Here is a 22928-nt window from a genome sequence, read left to right as displayed (position 1 = left end):
ACTCCTACTAAATAGAATTAAGGGAAATCAACATGCTTTCCACTAGGATTCTTGGATGTACTTCTTCATACAGAAGATAGTTGAAGGTGTCAAATTAATTGATTGGTCAGACCTAATGGTGAAGAACTTGCATAAGGGCTTGATAGATGTCACCAACTGTGGTCCTTTTTTCTTATCCTCTTATCTAATGTACACCCTACCAGCATCCAAACATTGGGACTATCTTTCGTATATACCTTGGGTAGATGACATGCCTATCTACCAATATTATAGAGATCTCTAGGAAGACACAACATGCAAAGAGTTTAAGAAGGTCAATGATGTTTTTTTAGGAAAATTGGTATTTGAACTACGAGGTCAAGAAAATGATAGGATGTTAGAAGAAGCCATCCAAGTTGTGCAAATTTATGGTTGTTATTTCATTCAATTTCCTAAATTTACATATATCAGAGTGGGTGGTTTTCCTGGTGAACCTTTGAAATTACCATGCTATTGTTCAGATTCGATAGTGTTGTTAGAGATGTGTAGGCAGTTTGCTTCTCTTGTTGAATCCTTTCAAATTTCCAAAAAATCCTCTTCAGTATTCTTCCCGATTGAAATTGGACATTATAGATGCCCCAATTTGAAAGAAGCCATATTGTTAGCCAAATCATTAACCCACTTATCTCTTAAGTCTTTCATCTCTCAGTTAGATTTTGATTACACCTGCTTTATTAGACACATTGTAAAAAATGTGGCCTCTCTCTTTCGTTCCCCGCAATTAGAGGATTTCTGGGTGAACTTTCATAATGAATTTCAAGTGAGGAAGAGGCTATGGTCACGCTTGACCATGAAACAAGTTATCATGTTTAATGTGGAGTTAGATACCTATGGGCTGAAAGATGATGATTCTGAAGATGTACTTGATCAATTTTACATGGACCAAATTGAATACATGCCTATCCCTAAGATCGATTGGGATAAAAGGGAAGAAAATAATGTATATGCCTATACCAAAGATGTAATAGTTAGAGCTGCCAAATGGATAAAATACAAGGCAGCGGCTACTCCACACTTTTCATAGAAGTCTTCAAGAATCAGAGGTAAAAGGACTACCTATAAGCAAACTAATCAAAGTGTCCACGATTCTATTGCAGGTCCACTTGAAGTTAAATTGAAGCAGTTCCGGAAACACTTCAACTTCAACTTCAAGAAGAAACTCCAAAAGGAAGGAGAGTAACCTGCTCAAGCACGAAGAAGTCATTGACCATCAAAAGAAAGAACACCATAACAGTGGATTTGGAGTCAACAAAAGACCCATCTATGGTGGATAATGTACCTAAATCCTAGAATTTTCCAATGGCTACTAAGAATCATGAAAGTAATCTCCCCTTAGTTAAATGTTCCCCTACTACCATAAAGGATCAAACTCCGCCTAAATGGCTGGAGACATCAATGGAGAAGAAGAGAAGTATAGTCCCAATATCTATGCCTATTGATGATCTGGTCAGTAAGTACCTTGGTAAGGCACCCAAAGTAAAAAAAAGCAAGGAGCGAAGCAAGAATTAATTTTGACAAAAGTTCAAGTCGATGGGCAATAGAGATAGCTACACCACCTGATGGAAGCTCTCATGATTTTGTAGTGCCTCAAGATTTTCAAATAACAAAAGTTTATTTGGGAAAGGGAAACCGTGAGATATATATGAAATTATTTGAGGTGTCTAATAAGAAGATTGCAGAAAGAGTGTGGAACGACAGGCAGGATAAGCAGGAAATGAAAGAAACAATTAAAAACATGGCTCAATATATTAATGCTATCCTTCATCTTGAGGCTAAGACAATCAGTGAAATGTCTTGAATCGTTGATGTATCCTCTGCAACCAATCAACAATCATTGGAAAATTTGCACAAATGTAAAGCAGTGGCAAAAATAGTGGGCAAATGGGTTCTGGATGTTCTGCATAACACTATAAAACACATAGGTCACTTAGACCAAGCCTCAAAGGAAATATTGAACATTTCCAAAAAGGTGGAAACAAGCAATGAGAAATACAAAAAAGAAAGGAACAACTGGTCCAAAATAGTCATATGGCTGGAAGATGTGCAAAAAACTCAGTTTACATAAATTTCAAGCAGAATTCCCTTTAGTCGATCTTGATGAAAAAGCCCTGTATGTCATCAAAGACTATATTGAATGGAGAAATGAAGTACTAACATAGGGAATATCTGAGATCAAAGAAGCTCTATAAGAACTTAGAGTCATTCAGCAGATTATCCAGAATGATCTCAAATGGTTTGCCAACTAGGTCATGGAGAGGGATGATGACTCTAGTACCCAATCAAATGAGATAATCAAAGAAGCACAAAAGAAATTTCAAGAGTGGAAAGATAAAAAGATGCCGGCTAAGTAGGAATTCTCCAAAATTGCACATATTGAGGCTATGTTGATCATCAACTTAAAGCACCTAGCGATGCACAAAGAAAAGGTCGCCAAGATGAAGAAGATAAAAGAGGTCTGGAAGCAGAGATTTGCCTACATCAGCTTGCCACACCAATCAGTTATTTTGGCCTTTTCAGCTGCTTATGAGACGTGGAAAAAGGTGAAAGGCAGAGCCAGTGGTGAAAACATTGTATGAGAAAGACAAGTGGTTACGCTTGAAAGTGTTTAGTTATATTTTCTTGGCCATTTTCTTTCAGTTACCTTTTTCAAGATTAGCAGTTTCTTTGCAAGGAGACAATTAACTCCTGGTGGGGTAATTTTTGGCTTTGGTCCAGCCCCATGCCTATAAATGTAATAATTAGAATTGCTTAGGGGGTTAGAATTTCTCCAGCAAACCAATAGACAGAACTACTTTTGTTTATGGTTTTATTTCCAGTTTAGAAGTAACATTTTAGAATTTCAGTAGATACATGAAACTCTACAGTTTGATTTTGGGTTGAAAGCTTTGTAAGTGGATACTATTATCTGCTTATTTTTTAGTATTTGTATAGATACTATTTAAGCTTTTAGCTGCGCCTATTATTGATTTTGAAATTGTCAACTCTAAATTTGGAAATTCTGTGAGAAATTGGTTTATGAGACTTGCCTGCTCGATGATTTAATTTTCAATTATGTGGATCATTTGGATAATTAAAATCAAGTGGTTCTTTTGAATTAATTTTTTTTCATATTGATGAGATGAAATAAGTTGTTTCAACACCTCCAGTAGATTACATTCTTGGAAAGTTATTCTGTTGAGTTTATTTGGTTAAAACTGTCACTGCAATAAAGGTAGCTGCACTTGTTTCCATTGAAGAGATTTTAAGCAGAGAATTCCTAAGTTCCTCATATAGGAATTCATTTGTTAATTTACATTCTTTTCTCTATTTTGATATATGAACATTTATGGTAAAAAATTGTTCACTAATAGTTTTTGGTGACTCCGCTGGGAACGATAAAATGGTTTTATCACATCATGAAGTTTTCCCAGTAATCCAACTAGGCTTAGGGTTTGATAACACACAAGAAGATATCATTTTTGGCTTAAGTGCACAAGCTTGGAAACTGAGAACAAGCCTAGAGCAATTTACACAAGTTAATCAAGTGCTTGAAAGGGAAGAAGAAAGGGCTGAACTCATTAGGGGTGTACCTATTGCTAACGAAGAAGCAATAGTGGATAGATTGGTCCCAAGGCCATTCTGAGTATTACCTAATTATCTATATAGTGATAAGCTAGCTAGAAAAAGGTATACTCGAAGTAAAGAAATGAAGGGGTTCATTGATGAGTCTTATGAGTTTGTAAAAAACCTCAATTTTGCCCCTGATCTCTCCCAGAAGTGAAAGAAGTCTGTCAAGAGTAAAAGTAAGATGACTTCTCCTAAGAAATCTACCCCTATAGGTGTAAACCTTGAAGCCTAAATTCTACTAGGGACATTAATACCTTCTCATTTAAACATTCAGCCTTTGAACCTTGTTTTCCCTACGATGGCTGCTAACCCTTCGGGTGCACAAGTGAGCCCCTTGGCTCTTGGAGGTAATCTACATCCACTTCCTAAAGGTGCGAGAGATGTATTGCCCAAATTTTATGGAGATGGAAAGAAATCAATTGATGAGCACCTTAATGCCTTTAATACTTCATGTGAGCTGACTGGTTTCATCATCTATCTCAAGGTTCTATCACTGATTGGAATCATATGCATACTACTTTCGAAGATAGATTTAAATCCTCTGAAGATGAACATACTTTGTTACTTCAGCTAACTCAATTGAAAAAAGAGGTACACGAACTCATGAGAGATTTTGTAGCAAAATTCACTAAGATAATTCATAAAATTCTTGCTACCATGAGACCCAATGATGAAAATCGTAAAGAATTCTTTGTTAATGCAATGCCTCTAGACATTAGTTTTCATTTGAGGAGAAATAGAGTAGTAGATGTTGAGGCAGCTCAGAGACTAGCCGTTGAACTAGAAGATGATCTTTTAGCTACAAGAAAATGGAAGAAAGAAATGCAAGGTTCTAAAACTCAATCACCTTCCTCAAAAAAATCAGACCCATTGGTTGAAAAGCTAATCAATGATGTGATGACTCTCAAGAAACAACTTCCTAAAATGAACACTCCACACCAAGATATCCCAAGAAAATATCCAAGCCAAAGTAGTTTTCAGGGAAAACAATTTACATTAATCTCAAGCCAACAAAGATTACAAATTAAAGCTCCACCTAGCAAAAACAACATGTGTGTTTTTCATCTCACCAATGATCATGAGGGAACTTCCTACCCTAAAAATATTAGATATCAGCAGCTCAAAGTAGAAAAAATGGCTTCTACTAATGTAATAATAGAAGAAGAATCTTCTGAGGAACCTAACGACTCCATAAATTATTACCTTGAGTATGAATCTGATTCTGACAAAGGTAATGACATCTTATTGACCTTAGAAGAGGCTTCCTGTTCGGTCTTGACCCGAGGGAAAAAGATTGGAGTAGCTGAAACTCATGACAAGAATAAATCAAATCCTACACTAGCCAAGGAACAAAGGGAGAAAAGAGAAAGTGAAGGTAAGTCATCACCTGTTATAACAACTTTTCCTCAAATCCTAAAGAAGGTTGCTGATTTATATTTCACATTTAACATTGTTGAGTTTTGTAAGACATCAAGGATACAAATTTCTCTAGCAGAATATTTAAGAATGAATCTTGGCGAACTTAATAAGCTGATTGAGTATGTTAATCAGTCATCTCCTGACAAAGTGGCCAAATAGATCCATGAAGTCAAAGTATCAGAAGGAAATGAAATAGTTGCTCAACAGAAGAAGGAATCCTCAAAAGGTAAGAAAACAGAAAAAAAAAAATCTCATAGTCAGGAAGAGATAGTTCAACCAGATCCAATCAGTCCTGAACTCTCTTATAACCACAAGCCTGATCCATTTTATGTTTCTCTCTTTCTACATGGCATTAAGTTGAGTAACTGCATTGTAGATTCAGGGGCTTCTGGTAATATAATGCCAGCAGCAGTAGCAAAAGCTCTAGACCTTCCTTTAACCAAAACATTTGGCAAATGTTATTCCATGGATTCAAAATAGGTAACCTTGGTAGGTTAGATAAAAGATGCCCAAGTGGCATTAGCTGCTTACCTTGAGAAAAGAATTAAACTCACCATTTTGGTAGCAGATATCCCCACAAGCTATGGCATGCTTCTTAGTCAAACTTTCTGTCGAGACCTAGGAGGGGAAGTTAAGATGGATTGGTCTCAAGCTGTGGTACCTATTGGGAAAGAGAAAGCAACCCTATTACCTAAAGCAAAATCCAAATCTATATTATTCCCATCTGATGACCCCATATCTCAAATCCTTTATCAAGAGATAGATTTTGCTAACTATTTAATCCTATTTGAAGATGAGAAAATAGGTGAGAAGCCATTGTGTGAAGATCTACTATGGACTCTCGAGTTTGATGGAAGTTGTTGTTCGAATGGATCTAGAGCTAGTGTAGTTCTCATATCCACTGATGATTAGAAATTCTTTTTTTCTTATAAGATCACCTTTGAAAATACTAACAATATAGCTGAGTATGAGGCCCTACTTCTAGGCATAGAGGAAGCAAAAAGAATGAACATCAAGTTATTAAAAGCGAAAGGAGATGCTGAGTTGATAGTGAAACAAGTTAAAAGCATATTTTTGATCAAAAACTCAGGGCTCAAGCATTATAGAAATCAAGTATGGGATGAAATCGAAGATTTGGATGCTTTTGGAATTGAAGCAATTCCTCGAGAACTGAATGATAGAGCAGACTCTTTGGCAGTATCAGCTTCTTTGTTAATTCCCCATCCTGATTTCATGAACAAGAAATATTCAGTGGAAATTATTCATAGACCAAGTGTCCCTAATAATAGCAGCTCTTGGAAAGTATTTAAATATGATGCTCATATTAATGCTTTCTTGCAAAATATTGAGAAGTTCTCTATGAACTATTTTGAAGGTTCAGATGTGGAATGCAGAGAATTTTGTCCTGATCCACTTGATGAAAGTGATGTGTTACAATTAAAAGGGAATGTTATACCTAAAGGTTTAGTCAAACTTGAAAAGATTTTTGTTAGGAAATATACCTTCCTAGCTCAGGATTTAACATCTAGAGAAGATCCAAATGCTAATTGTGAGAAGGTGAATCTAGGTGATAAGCATAATCCAAAAATCATTAATCTGGGAACCTGTTGTGATGGAAGTGAGAAAGCTAGATTCATAAAGCTCCTATCATAATATATAGATATCTTCGCTTGGTCTTATGATGATTTGAAGACTTTTAGAAATGACAAATACAAGCACCATGTTACTCTGAAACTAGGAACTTCTCCTTTTAGGAAAAAATTGAGAACGTATAATCCAAAGGTTTATGATGCAATATTTAGAGAAATAGACAAGATGCTTAAAGCTCACATTATTTTCCCAATCCATCATTCCACATGGGTGGCAAACATAGTGCTAGTCAGAAAGAAAAATGGAGAAATAAGGATTTGTGTTGATTTTAGAAACTTTAATCAAGCAAGTTTGAAAGATAACTTCGCTTTACCAATAATGGATAAAATCCTTCAAATAGTTGTTGGTTCAGGAATGATGTCTTTCCTAGATGGCTTCTCAGGTTACAATTAGATAGAAGTTGCTGAAGAATATCAACACAAAACAATGTTTACAACACCATGGGGAACCTTTGCTTACAAAATAATGCCTTTTGGCTTAATAAATGCTAGTGCCACTTTCCAACGAGCTATAAGTTCAACCTTTGGTAATTTATTGGATAGATGTATCACAATATACCTTGATGATATGATAGTGTTCTCTAGGAGATGGAAGAAACACTTGAAAGACTTGAGGAAAGTGCTCCAGAAATGCAGAGATCATGGAATCTCATTTAACCCCAAGAAATCAATTTTTGTTGTGATTGAAGGGAAGTTACTTGGACACATGGTCTCAAAAGAAGGAATCAAAATTGACCCAGAGAGAGTGAAAGCTATTCAGAAATTATGTCTCCCTATCAATAGAAATGGTATCAAATCCTTCTTCGGGTAGATCAATTTCTTAAGAAAATTTGTGCCAGATTTTGCAGAAGTCGTTAAACCTATGGCCAGGTTACTTAGTGAGAAGAAAAGTTTCAAATGGGATGAACCAGCATCAAAAGCATTCAAAGAGGTAAAAGAAGCTATTGCTAAAGCTCCATCCTTATTTCATCTTGATTTCAAAAAGGACTTTATAATGTATTGTTATGCATCTAAGCATAGCATGTCCGGCATTTTGGTTCAAAAGAATGACCAAGGGGAAGAGATTCCTATCTCTTTTATGAGTGTACCTCTAAAGAAACATGAGCTCAACTATTCTCTATCTCAAAAATAGGCTTTCACTGTTGTAAAAGAAGTAAAATACTTTAGGTACTATATTTTGCACTCTCATTCTATAGTGTATGTACCATCCACTACTATCAAGAGTATTCTCACGCAACAAGATGTGGCAGTCAAAAATCAAGCAACGTGGGTAGCAAAAGTTCAAGAATTTGACTTAGACATCCAACCGACTAAATTGATTCAAGGGCAAGGCCTATGTAAGCTTATTGCAGAAGGTGAAAAAGAATAGTCAAATCTCACTTGCTTGTTTGTAGGTCTCCAAGATGAATGGTATTCAGATATTGCTTATTTCTTGACTTATGGAAGATGTCGTGATCACCTAAAAGGAAAGGACTAGTGAACGCTCCAACTCAGAGAAGCTAAGTTTATTATAATTGATGATATCTTATACAAAAGAGGCTTAGATGGTATGTTTTTGAGATGTGTTGATACCGATCAGCAGGATAAGTTATTGAGAACCTTCCATGATGGAGCCTGCGGGGGTCATTTTTCATCAACAGTGATAGCATTTAAAATCCTGAGAAGTGGTTACTGTTGGCCAAATATGTTTAAGGTTGCTTACCATTATGTTAGAAATTGTGAAAAGTGTCAATTGTTTACTGGGAAACCATAGTTAGCTGCCCTACCTTTGAAACTAGTAATAATAGAAGAACCATTTCAATAGTGGGGGTTGGATTTTATAGGACCCATTAATCCAGTTTCAAGTGTGGAACATAAACACATACTCACTGCTACATATTATTTTACTAAGTGGGTAGAAGCAATTCCTGTTAAAGTAACAACCTCACAAGAACTGTGCAGATTCTTGACAGAAAACATTTTGACCCATTTTGGTACTCCAAGTAAAATAGTGATAGATAATGCACATAATTTTTTATCCAGGGAAATTCAATTGTATTGCTATGATCATGGTGTCCATTTGTCTCACTCTTCAAATTATTTCCCTCAAGGCAATGGGTAGGCAGAATCCACGAATAAAAACTTGGTTAATATTATGAAAAAAATGGTGGATGAAAAAGGAAGGGATTGGCACAAGAGATTGTATGAAGTTGTGTGGGTTGAAAGAACTTCTCCCAAAAGAGCCATAGGTATGACACCTTTTGAGTTGGTATACGGAGTTGAGGCACAATTGTCTTTGCCTTTAGAATGGGCTACATTTAATTTGCAAAAAGAAATTGAAGATGAAGTGTTCTAGTCTTCCATTGAAAAGAGAATATTGTATCTCCAAAGAATTGAAGAAGAAAGAAGGGAGTTAGTGGATCACATTACCTACCATCAGGCAAGAGTTAAAATGATTTTTTATCAAAAGGCAAGGCCTCAAAAATTCATGAAAGGAGATCAAGTACTATTATGGGATAAGAGGAGGGAACCCAAATGAGCTCATTCTAAACTTGAAAGTTTGTGGAAAGGCTCGTTTGTAATATCTGAAGAACTAGGTTCCAATGCCTTCAAGCTATAGTATCTTAATGGAGATGAACTTCCCCTATCCTTCAATGGATAGGATCTCAAGCTGTACCATTTTTGAGTCTATTTCTTGCCTCATTGTAAATACCACCCTTTTGGCTTTTCTCTCCTTTCTTGTTTCATTATGTGTGTTGTGTTGTCATCTTTTGAGTCAGTTTGCAGTCCTTAGTCACTGCATTCATTCATGATCCTTTTAGTCTCATTCCCCAAATGGAGCTGATTGTTAGAGCTTATAATTTTTGCCACACCCTAGCATGCTTCGGTCCCAAGTCTTCCTATTGAAGTTGAACTTGAAGTTATAGTTTACTTCAACTTCAGGTTCAAGGTCTCGTTAGCCTGCCATGTGATAAGCGGACTTTGTTTTCTCAAGTTGACCTTTGTAAACTTGAAGTCAAAGTTGATGTTGGAGCCCGATCACTCAAAACTTCAACTTCCATTTCATTGTTGGATTTTCCTGCTAACGATTTTTGTATGCAAATCAAACATTGCCAAGCCAAATCAAGGTGGGTCCCAGCACAATATTTCCCAAAGCATCTGAAGTCATAATCAAAGAAATTTAAGGCAGTACATGTTCAGGTCTGGCAAGATTTGACAGAGTATTAACAATGTCATTTCATGATTACTTGTTATGGGAAAATACGTGCAGATTCGACAGAGTATCTAAAACAGAACACCTGTGGTGCCTTTTCTAATGAATGTCACATGAACGAGTAATGATGATATTTACTTGCCAAATCTATCCAGCGATCCTCTATCCAAATCATTCCTTAAATGCATTCATTTTAGCCATTCCCACTCATCTCATCTTCTCCAAAAAAATATCGATGCAATTGGGTAAGAAAAGGGAAATTTCGGGCTGTGTCTTTGCCAAACTGTAAGTGCATCTCCATTCCCCTTCGCATTTTGATTGTGCTTTGCTTTGTTTTGAAAGTATTTCAAGTTGTGTTCTATTAACTTGTTTTTTATAGCGATCATGACACTTTTTCGACCAAAAATGCCCAAATTAGAGAAGCCGCCATTACTTAGTTCCTTGCTTGAAATTCGTGATACATTTTTGGTTAATAAAAATTTATCTGAAGTTGTTGAAAGAACCAAGAACACCCAGTCGAGTCCCATCTACTAGAGGCTAGTTGATAGTGGTTTATTAGAAGCCGCTGCTTTTCCTACTACAATCCCATGCCCAGAACTCATTCTCGAATGTACAAACCATTATGGCCCTATTTCAAGATGCATTAAGAAAGCCTCGGGGGAAGTAGTTGTCAAAATCAACAGAACTATTGTCAATTCCACCCTCAGGATCCCTCATAAAGAACCCTATGAGCCATGGACATTTGAAGAAGTTGACCACCTGTATGTCACAAACAAAACCAGCTACAACACCAAGATTGCTCAGTCTTGGCTCTTGAAGCCTGCAGAGGGAGGTTCTAGGTTGCCTAAACCATTGACCATCAAGCACTTCATCAAGAAGATTGCAGACATTGTACTCCTGATAAATAGAATTAAGGGAAATGAACATGCTTTCCACTAGGAGTCTTGGATGTACTTCATCATACAGAAGATAGTTGAAGGTGTCTAATTCATTGATTGGTCAGACCTAATGGCAGAGAACTTGCATAAGGGATTGATAGATGTCACCAACTGTGGTCCATTTTTCTTGTCCTCTTATTTTATTTACACCCTAGCAGCATCCAAAGATTGGGACTATCTTCCGCATATACCTTGGGTAGATGACATGCCTATTTACCAATATTATAGAGATCTCTATGAAGACACAACATGCAAAGAGTTTAAGAAGGTCAATGATGTTGTTTTAGGGAAATTGGTATTTGAACTACGAGGTTGAGAAAATGATAGGATGTCAGAAGAAGCCATGCAAGTTGTGCAAATTTATGGTTGTTATTTCATTCAATTTATCAAAGTTACATATATCAGAGTGGGTGGTTTTCCTGGTGAACCTTTGAAATTACCACACTATTGTTCAAATTCTATAGTGTTGTCAGAGATGTGTAGGTAGTTTTCTTCTCTTGTTGAATCCTTTCAAATTTCCAAAAAATCCTCTTCAGTATTCTTCCCAATTGAAATTGGACATTATAGATGCCCCAGTTTGAAAAAAGCCATATTGTTAGCCAAATCATTAACTCGCTTATGTCTTAAGTCTTTCATCTCTCGGTTATATTTTGACTACATTGGCTTTATTGGAAACAATGTCAAAAATGTGGCCTCTCTCTTTCATTCCTTGCAATTAGAGGATTTTTGGACGAACTGTCATCATGAATTTGAAGTGAGGAAGAGGCTATGTTCATGCTTGACCATTAAATTGGTTATCATGTTTAATGTGGAGTTAGATACCTATGGGTTGAAAGATGATGATTCTAAAGATGTACTTGATCAATTTTAGATGGACCAGACTGAATACATGCCTAGACCTGAGATCGATTGGGAGAAAAGGGAAGAAAATGATGTATATGCCCGTACCAAAGATGTAATAGTTAGAACTGCCAAATGGATAAAATCAAAGGCAGTGGCTACTCCACGCTTTTTTGAGAAGTCTTCAAGAATCAGAGATAAAAGGATAGCGCATAAGCAAACTAATCAAAGCGTCCCTGATTCTATTGTAGGTCCACTTGAAGTTGAACTTGAAGCAGTTTGGGAAACACTTCAAGTTCAAGTTCAAGAAGAAACTCCAAAAGGAAGGAGAGTAACCCCCTCAAGCACGAAGAAGGCATTAGCCATCAAAAGAAACAACACCATAATAGTGGACTTGGAGATAGCATAAGACCTATCTATGGTGGATAATGTACCTAAATCCCAAAATTTTCCAATGGCTACCGAGAATCAGGAAAGTAATCTCCCTTTTAGTTAAATGTTCCCCTGCTAACATAAACAATCAAATTACTCCTAAATGGCTGGAGACATCAATGGAGGAGAAGAGAAGTATAGTCCCAATATCTATGCCTATTGATGATCTGGTCAGTAAGTTCCTTGGTAAGGCACCCAAAGTAAAAAAAGCAAGGACTGAAGCAAGAATCAATTTTGACAAAAGTTCAGGTCGATGGGTAGCAGAGATAGCTATACCACCTGATGGAAGGTCTCATGATTTTGTAGTGCCTCAAGATTTCCAAATAACAAAATTTGATTTGGGAAAGGGAAACCATGAGATAGATATGAAATTCTTTGAGGTGTCCAATAAGAAGATTGTGGAAAGAGTGTGGAAAGACGGGCAAGATAAGCAAGAAATGAAAGAAATTATTAAAATTAATGCTATCCTTCATCCTGAGGCTAAGCCAATCAATAAAATGTCTACAATCATTGATGTATCCTCTGCAACCAATCAACAATCTCTGGAAAATTTGCACAAATGTAAAGCGGTGGCAAAAATAGTGGGTGAATGGGTTCTGAATGTTCTACATAACACTATAAAACACATAGGTCACTTAGAACAAGCCTCAAAGGAGATATTTAACATTTCCAAAAAGGTGGAAACAAGAAATGAGGGATATGAAAAAGAAAGGAACAACTAGTCCAAAATATTGATTAGACAAACAAAGTACTAACACAAGGAATATCTGGATCAAAGAAGCTATACAAGAACTCAGAGTCATTCAATAGATTATCCAAAATGATCTCAAATGGTTTGCCAAGTAGTTCATGGAGAGGGATGATGACTCCATTGCCCAATCAAATGAGATAATCAAAGAAGCACAAAAGAAATTTCAAGAGAGGCAAGATAAAAAGACAGTGGCTAAGCAGGACTTCCCTAACGTGGCACATATCAAGGCTATGTTGATCATCAACTTAAAGCACCTAGAGATGCTTGAAGAAAAGATCGCCGAGCTAGAGAAGATAAAAGAGGTCTGGAAGTAGAGATTCGCCTACATCCTCTTGCCACACCAATCGGTTATTTCGGCCTTTTCAGCTACTTATGAGATGTGGAAAACGGTGAAAGGCAGAGCCAGTGGTGACAACGCTGTATGAGCAAGACAAGCAGTTATGCTTGAAAGTGTTTAGTTATATTTTCTTGGCCATTTTCTTTCAGTTACCTTTTTCAAGATTAGCAATTTCTTTGCAAAGAGACGATTAACTCCGGGCGGGGTAATTTTTAGCTTTGGTCCAGCCCAATGCCTATAAATGTAATAATTAGAATTTTTTAGGGGGTTAGAATTTCTCTAGTAGACCAATAGATAGAACTACTTTTGTTTATGGTTTTATTTTCAGTTTAGAAGTAACATTTCAGAATTTCAGCAGATACATGAAACTCTACAATTTGATTTTGGGTTGAAAGCTTTGTAAGTGAATACTATTATCTACTTATTTTTCAGTATTTCTATAGATGCTATTTAAGCTTTTAGCTGTGCCTATTATTGATTTTGAAATTTTTAACTCTGAATTTGGAAATTCTATGAGAAATTGGTTTATGAAACTTGCCTGCTTGATGATTTAATTTTTAGTTATGTGGATCATTTTGATAATTAAAATCAAGTGGTTCTTTTGCATTAAAGTTTTTTTTTGTATTGATGAGATGAAATAAGTTGTTTCAACACCTCCAGTAGATTACATTCTTGGAAAGTTATTCTGTTGAGGTTATTTGGTTAAAACTATCACTGCAATAAAGGTAGCTGCGCTTGTTTCCATTGAAGAAATTTTAAGGAGAGAATTCCTAAGTTTCTCGAATAGGAATTCATTTGTTAGTTTACATTCTTTTCTCTATTTTGATATATGAACATTTATGGAAAAAAACTGTTCACTAACACCTATCACCATCACTAAGACAAAGCTAACAAGATTTATGTCTATGACACATTTCTTCTCTTAAGAAGCCTTACTCAAGGGATTGCCTAAGTGTCTTTTTGAGAAAAAAAAAAGGATTGTTAATCCAGAGAAACTCATAAACCTGAGTTTTAAGATCAGCTAGTATCAATTCAAGTTGACACTTTACTTGGAAACATCTAGACAACAATAGCTATCACCAAAATAAATAAAAAATATTTTACTTATTTGATATATAATTTTAATAATATCAAAAGATATTTTATATTTCCTATGTAAATTAGTTTATCATTAATATCCATGAAAATTCTTCGCAATATTAATCTATATATTAGAAATATTAAATCATATTTGAAAATAAATTCTATTTTTTCAAGAACATAAGAGTGTCATTTAAATGTGTGCTTTCAATTGTCAATGGGCTCTTGGTCTACTCATTAAGTTAAATGGCTCACAAAGAACCCACCACAGACCATAAAAAATAAATAAGATTTTTAGACTTATTGAACTGAAATTTAATGGCCCTTAATCAACAATTAATACAACTGATTAATAGAGAAGAGTATCGAGTCCTTCCTTTCAAATATGCTCACTGGTGGCATTTATATTTTCAAAGTTGTGACCAGTTCATCTATGGTACGTCAAGCTTATCCCAATTCTTGTGAAGATAATTCTGCCTTCAAAATTTCAAGGAAAAGATGGGGCCTGCGTGAGACAATTGATTGATTCCACTTCTACAAATGTGGTTTCCATTACTTTAAATTTAATCATGGCTTATAAAATTCATAATTGGGTTGTGATCTTTCGTAAGTTTGAGGATAAATGGTGGTAACTATTAAGAATTTGAGGTCTTTATTTTGTTAAATTCTAGTAACCTCTAAAATAAATTGTAGGAGATGATAATGGTGAGTTCTCATTAAAAATATACATTTGAAAAGTAAATAAAATGCAGATATTTCTTGGCTTGAAAATAAAATTTGTCATGATTCAAAATCAGGTATTCACAGAAAGCAAGATTTAGAGATTGATCAGAGAAATAGGTCACCAAAAATTGAAAATTGGACACCTTTATCATTGAACCTTTCAAAGTCATACCTAATAATTGTAAATGATTTTTAGGTTTTAATTAAAAATATTTCAAAGCTCAGATGTAAAGAAAGGCATTTAATGCATTACAAAAATTAAGGAAGGTTTAACATGGAAAATGTAGTACTTTAGTGTATGGGAAATTTATTTCTGCCCATTATTGCCATGTGTAGCACGTACATGTGGGAAATATAAATTAAAATCATTACTCACAATGCTAAACCTAAGAATTTTTCTCAGCACTTAAAAAGTGCTCGGCACATGAAGGTGTCGCGTGCCAATTTTGCTCGCACTTGAACATGCTGAGTGATAGGGAATAAGTGCCGAGTGACAAGATGCTTGGCACTTGAAGAAGTATGCAGTAGGTGCTGAGGTAGCTCGACACACAAAGTAAAAGCTCAGCAACAATAGACGCTGAGTGAGCTCAGCTCCAACTGAGAAAGAGGATGCCGAGAGTTTTGTTTCAAACTAAAAAATATTATAACTTAGGAAATTCCAACGTGAATGCTTTCACCATTAAAACCAAAGAACCAAAACTTTAAGCTTTAGAAAACAAACTTGTCAAATGCAACATTCAAGGGAAGAGTAATGGATTCAAGTATGTCTACTTGCTTTACTATTCAACTTGATTAAACCATTACAAAATCTAGGAGCATCTGACTTCAACTAGAAAACACTAAAATAACCCTAAATTGATAATACTTCAAACTTCAATAAAATTTTAAACTTACATCTCTAATGGCTGCATACAAAGGTCCCTAGGGCAATCACTGCTTCAACAAGACAAAAAAAAAACAACAACCAACTCATAGAATGAACAGAGGGGTCACGTGCAACTAAAGACACTAAACATACTTCCTTCTGTCTCTGCAACAAGTGGATCTATTGAACACTTTCTTCTTCTTCATTTTCTCTACTTTGCTAAACTAGATCTCTGAATAATCTATTTGATTTAAAATTAATGTAGAAACATTCCCTTTTGTCACATTCCATTTTCTCCCTATATTCTAATTTCAAAATCTCACCCACCGTATTTATGTTTCTATCTATTTTGAATGTCAGATGTGCTAGGTGAGTGTTTAGTTATAGGGGCAAACGTCAATTGCCACATTAAATATTCCAACACTCCCCCTTTTTCCTAAGCCAAACAAGCAAGGACCACTACTAATCCAAATCAACTACACCAAGAATCTCTCTTAGGTGTACAAAAGTTCCAATGCCTAAAGGTTTAGTAAATATGTCTGCTAGCTACTGCTCAAACTTGCAAAATTTCATCTTGATATCCTCATTCTCCACCAACTCTATGATAAAGTGATATCTAATCTTAATATGCTTGATTCTCCCATGGAAGACTGAATTCTTGGACAATGTAATTGATGAGATGTTGTCACAATAAATTTTGGTTCCATCTGTTTGCCTTTCATTCAAATTTGTCAAGATCCTCCTTAGCCAAATTGCTTGACATGCTGCTGCATTTGCTACTATGTATTCAGCCTCTACTGTAGATTGAGCAACAATAGGTTGCTTCTTGGATGCCCATGAAATTGCACCCAATCCCATATGAAACATGTATCCGGAAGTGCTCTTCCTATCATCTATACTTCCAGCCCAATCACTATCTGTGTATCCCACCAACTTGAAATCATCATTTGCAGTATACAAAATTTCAAATCCATTGGTACCTTTCACATACCTTAGGATCCTCTTTCCTACTTGCCAATGAGAATCTTTTGGTGTTTCCATAAATCTAAAAATCAGAGTTACTGCATGCATTAGGTCTGGCCGAGTTGCAGTCAAATACATTAAACTTCCAACCATACTCTTGTATAGTGTTGGATCTACTCTCTTGCTAGAGTCTTCCTTGCTCAACTTTAGAACTACTGCTGTTGGTGTGGGGGTTACCTTACTATTTTGCATTTTAAATCTCTCCAAGATCTGCCCTGCATACTTTTCTTGAGAGATGAAGATGCCATCATGCAGTTGTTTTACTTCTATGCCTAGAAAGTATGTCAAGAGACCTAGATCTGTCATCTCAAATTCATTTTTCATGGCCTCTTTGAACTCAACAATTAGAGTCTTGTCATTACTAGTAAAAAATCAAATCATCTACATATAGGACAACAATCAAGACATTTTTATTTGTTGCCTTGGTGTAGAGAGTAGGCTCACCATTGCTTTTGCTAAAGCCACTGCTCATCACATATGAGTCAATCCTACTATACCATGCTCGTGGAGCTTGCTTGAGCCCATAAAGAGCTCTCTTCAATCTGTATACTTTGTTTTCTTCACCTACAACTTCATAACTAGATGGCTGCTCCACCTATACTTCTTCCTTCAATACACCATTTAGGAAGGCAGATTTCACATCCATTTGGAATACCTTCCATTTGTGTTGAGTTACAATTGCTATGATAGCATGCACAGTTTGCATTCTTGCATCCGGGGCATATGTCTCATCATAATCTCTTCCATACTATTGTTTATAGCCCTTGATTACCAGCCTTGCGTTATGCCTATCAATTTTGCCTTTAGCATTGCATTTGGTCTTATAGACCCATTCCACTCCAATCAATTGCTTCTTGGGAGGCAAGTCAGTTAGCTCCCATGTCTCATTCCTTTCTATAGCATCTATATCCTCATCCATGGCCTTACACCATTTCTTATCCTTAATAGCTTCTTCAAAATATATTGGATCACTATGAGAAAATAATCTTTATACCTTTCATGTTAGTATATCTCCATAAGACTCTTAGTCTTTCTTGGTAATAGGGAGGAGAGTGTGGGATCAGAATCTTCACTGTTTTTGCTTTTCCAACTAGCTCGGTCTTCACCATTACTCAGCACTGACACTCGGTCATGCCTAGAGGAGCTCGACAATGACTGAGGTTTCTTGTCTTTTCTTCTATTTGCTCCTTCTTCTTGTTGTTCATCAACATTTTCTTCACTCATAATTGCCACTTTACTAGAAGTATTTGGTGACTCATCAATTGAACCATACCAAGACTGATTTTCAAGAAATTCCACATCTCTTGAAAGAGTCATCTTGTTGTTCAATGGGTCATACAATCTGTATGCCTCTATATGCCTTTGATTCTGAGCTGTACCCTGTGAAGATGCACTTCACACCTTTGCCATCCAATTTTTTCCTTTTCTCTTTAGGCACATGTGCATATACAACATATCCAAACATCCTTACATGTTCAACTATCCATCTTCCTTGTGACCATGCTTCCATTGAAATTTTATCACAGACTACCTTTGTAGGAAACCTATTAATTAGGTAAACTGTTGTTGACATAGACTCTCCCCAAAATTTAGTTGGGAGACCTTTCTCTTGTATTAATATTCTTGCCATTTCAACAATGGTCCTATTCTTTCTTTCAACCACTCCATTCTCTTGTGGTGTATAGCTAGTTGTGAGCTCTTTCTTTATGCCATGTTTCCTATAAAAGTTTACAAAAGAATTGGAGGTATACTTCCCTCCTCTATCAGATCTTAGGACCTTGATATAGTGTCCACATTCTCTTTCAGCCTGGGCTTTAAATTCTACAAATTTTTCAAATGCTTCAGATTTATTCATTAAAGAATACACCCATGTCAGGTATGATTGTAATCATCAATAAATGTCATAAAAAATGTACTCCCCCCAATGGAAGTAACTTGCATAGAGCTGACTAGGTCAGTATGCACTAACACTAATGGATATCTAGCCCTCCTAGAATTTCTAGAATTAAAGGGAAGCCTATGTTGCTTTCCCAAAATACAAGCCTCACACTTGTGACATGAATTTCCTATGGGTGGAAAACCTTCTACCGTTCTTTTCTTTGACAATAAATTTAAACCAGCATAGCCTAGATGACCATACCTGAGGTGCCATAGTCGTGAGGGGTCTTCAATCACACTCTTTAGAGTTGATTGTGTGGGAGGTGCAACACCAAATTGAGATGAGAAAAATGTCTCTATCCTCAAAGGAAACATTATATTCTTTGTCATTTGAACTACTGCAAGTAGGTTCTTACTCCCACCCTTTTCATGAATGACACACGTGTCATTCTCCATCAGCACTTTGTATTCATTTTGAATGAGCTGACCAATACTCATCAAATTATGCTTCATACCAGGGGAAAAACACACATTTTGTATTTCCTTCTTCTCACCTTTCTTGGTGTAGACCATAATCAAACCTTTGCCCACAACTAGTAGGGTTCCATTGTTACCCATTTTAACCTCAGATTTGAAACTCTTATCAATGAATAAAAATAAGGTTTCATTACCATTAATGTGGTTGCTACAACCACTATCGAGGTACCAAACCTCAAGACTTCCTTCTTCACCAACATTACATATGATGAAGGCAATGACACTTTTTCCACTTCTCATTTTCACATCAGCCACATTTGCTTGTCCTGAATGATCATTTTGCTTCTTTCAGCATTCATTTGTATAATGCCCATATTTATGACAGTGATAACATTCTACATTACTCTTATTTGAGTTGTAATTTTTCTTACCTCCTCTTGAAGTATTTTGTGAGCTACTTGCTCCATCTGCTCTTCTTGAGCTTTCTACTGTAGCATTTCTTTGTCCTCCATTTCTTCGGCCTCTACCTCTAGAGTTTTTGCCTGAGCCATTCCTTCCTTTCCCCCTTCCTTGTGGATTTGACTGAGCCTTGAATGCTTGCTCTTGGGAAGAAGAAGATGTGGATCTATTGATCCTATGCTCATGGGTTTGAAAAGTACCCATCAACTCATCCATTGTCAAAACAGTGAGGTCTTTTGCCTCTTCTATGGTCATGACCAAATTGTCATATTTATGAGGTAAAATCCTCAATATCTTTTCCACTATTCTCTGCTCTTGATAGTCTTCTTCATTTGACTTTAGTTGATTAATCACATTGGAGGTCCTTGAACTAAAGTCTGCAACTAATTCATTTTCCTTCATCTGAAGGTTCTCAAACCACCTCCTTATATTCTGTAGCTTTACTGTATGAACTTTATCAGTCCCCTTGAAGTTTGTCTCAAGGATATCTCAAGCTTCCTTTGTAGAATTTGCTATTGCAATCTTTGGGAATACAGTCTCTATCATTGCTACTTCAATAAGACTTAATGCCTTTGCATCTTTCCTCAACTCTTTCAAATGAATCTTTTGTGCATTTGTGAGGGCAGCATACTGAGGTTGGTCTATCACATCATTGAACCTATTAACTATGAACTCCCACAAATCATTTGCAGCCATTATGGTTTTTATCTTGTTTGCCCATGTATCATAATTTTGCCCATTAAAGGATGGTGGCTGCTACCATATTTTTCCTGTATCTGTTGCCATGTCAAATATCCCAAGAAAACATATGCCCTAACTCACTTTGGATGTGGGGCCTCAAAGCTCTAATACCATGTGGGAAATATAAATTAAAATCAATATTCACAATCTTAAACCTAAAAATTTTGCTCGGCACTTAAAAAATATTTGGTATATGAAGGTGCCGAGTGCCAGTTTTGCTCGGCACTTGAATGTGCCGAGTGACAGGCATTAGGTTCCGAGTGATAGGATGCTCGACACTTGAAAAAGTATGCAGTAAGTGCTGAGTTAGCTCGGCACACAAAGTAAAAGTTCGGCGACAATAGATGCCGAGTGAGCTCGACTCCAACTGAGAAAGAGGATGCTGAGTGTTCTGTTTCAAACTATAAAACATTATAACTTAGGAAATTCCAACATGAATGCTTTCACCATTAAAACCAGAGAACCAAAACTTTAAGCTTCAAAAAATAAACTTGTCAAATGCAACATTCAAGGGAAGAGTAATGGATTCAAGTATGCTTGCTTTCTTTACTAATCAACTTGATTAAACTATTACAACACTTGGGAGAATCCGGCTTCAACCAAAAAATCCTAAAATAACCCTAAACTGATAATACTTCAAACTTCAATAAACTTTTAAACTTAAAGCTCTAATGGCTGCATACAAAGGTGCCTGGAGCAATCACTGCTTCAACAGGACAAAACAAAACAACAACCAACTCACAGAATGAACAAAGGAGTCAAGTGCAACTGGAGACACTGAACGTACTTCCTTCTGTCTTTGCAACAAGTGGATCTTTTGACCACTTTCTTTTTCCTTTTCTCTGCTCTGCTGAACTGAATCTCTAAAGCATCTGTTTGAATTAAAATGAATGTAGAAACATTCCCTTTTGTCACATTCCATTTTTCCCCTCATTTCTGATTTCAAAATTTCACCCACCGTATTTATGTTTCTATCTATTCTAAATGTCAGAGGTGGTAGGTGAGCGTTTGACTCTAGGGGCAAACGTCAACTGCCGCATTAAATATTCCAATAGTACATTGATTTGGACATCAAACTGGGTAAGGTTTAGATTTAACACCTTGGGTGACCCCTGACCTTACCAGAGGCTAGATACATTATATATACATGTTGTGTGTCGTCTATTTCTTCAAGGTCATTTCAAAGAAGTATCATTAGCTCTAAGTTTCATTAGTTCCCCCGCTCTTTCAGTTCTTTTCAACATGGCCATCCCTATGATAGATATGAGGAATTTCACTGGAGAAGGTAGAGATGAAATCATGGCTCAGATTGCAAATGCTTGTGAGACTCCTGGATTCTTTCAGGTACTACATTGAATATAGTATATGTTTTATACTATAATAAACTTAAAACCCATATGAAACTGAATACCCCATGAACTTTAAGAACGTGATTTACTGTAAACCCTCTCTCTTTTCTCTAATGCTGATTTAAGAACCATGCAAGATTGGATTTATTTTTTATTTATACTAGAAAGATCCCTGTGAACTCTAAGATTGTGATTTTGTATCTATCTTTGAAATATGTACAGTATAATTTTACAAATGATAATTAAACACTTATTCTTTAAAAGGTAAAAAGAAACCAAATGTAATTGAGATCGCTGGGCTTTGCTGGCCAGGAATTTGTCTTTTGTAGGTCACTAATCATGAAAATGTCTTCCCAATCAACGTCACTAATCTTCTGTGACTCTGTAGGTGTTTTCCCCGTCTGTTCATCCAGAATCAGATTGTTCAGCATTTTCACCATGCGAGACTCGTTGAAGCTTTCCTCCCTGTTGAGCTTGTAATCCTCTTTGCACAACTTCTTCACGCGGTCCATGAGACTGTGACTTACGCCGTGGTTCAAGATCTGAAAAAGGCAAAAATAACAAGAAATCAGAGATTACATATCTTTTTGTTTGTTGATCTTAAATTTTCATCTATCTGCAAAATGATAAATAGTGTGATCTATCTTGGAAATAATGGACTACGACCTTCAGACCATATCTCCTGAACTATCTTCAAAATGACAAGATATGATTAGAGAAGAAAATGGAAATATGGTAAAAGATTAAGAAAACTAGGAAAGGCCTACCAGATGACCCAACCTAACAGCCCATACAACTTATATTGGGTCTCCTTATAGGAGCCTCTGGTCATAGACTGAATCAATTGAAGAACAACTTATCTAAAAAGTAACTTTTAAACTTTCAAATAAACCGAGACTAGAGGTAAATAGATGTTGGAAGGAAAGAAATATATTAGCTAGCTGAAGTTTTCACAGATTATATGGTGATAGTACCTGAAAGAATCCAGGAGTCTCACAAGCATATGCAATCTGAGGCATGATTTCATCTCTACCTTCTCCATTGAAATTAGCCATATCTATCACAGGGATGGCCATGTTGAAAAGAACTCAAAGAGCGGGGGAACTAATGAAACTTAGAGCTAATGATA

The 22928-nt window shown here is 36.1% G+C and overlaps 1 pseudogene; it reads right to left on the bottom strand.

The window, feature by feature from the left end:
* LOC149559092 (1-aminocyclopropane-1-carboxylate oxidase-like) overlaps positions 1-22928 on the bottom strand; it is a 248430-nt pseudogene extending 225502 nt beyond the window's left edge.

The sequence above is a fragment of the Cupressus sempervirens genome, chromosome 5 (assembly GCF_028749045.1).
Source record: "Cupressus sempervirens isolate cs-2001-9-10 chromosome 5, ASM2874904v1, whole genome shotgun sequence".
Classification (NCBI taxonomy): Eukaryota; Viridiplantae; Streptophyta; class Pinopsida; order Cupressales; family Cupressaceae; genus Cupressus; species Cupressus sempervirens.
The sequence above is the reverse complement of the archived record's forward strand: the minus strand, read 5'-3'. Positions and strand labels throughout refer to the sequence as shown.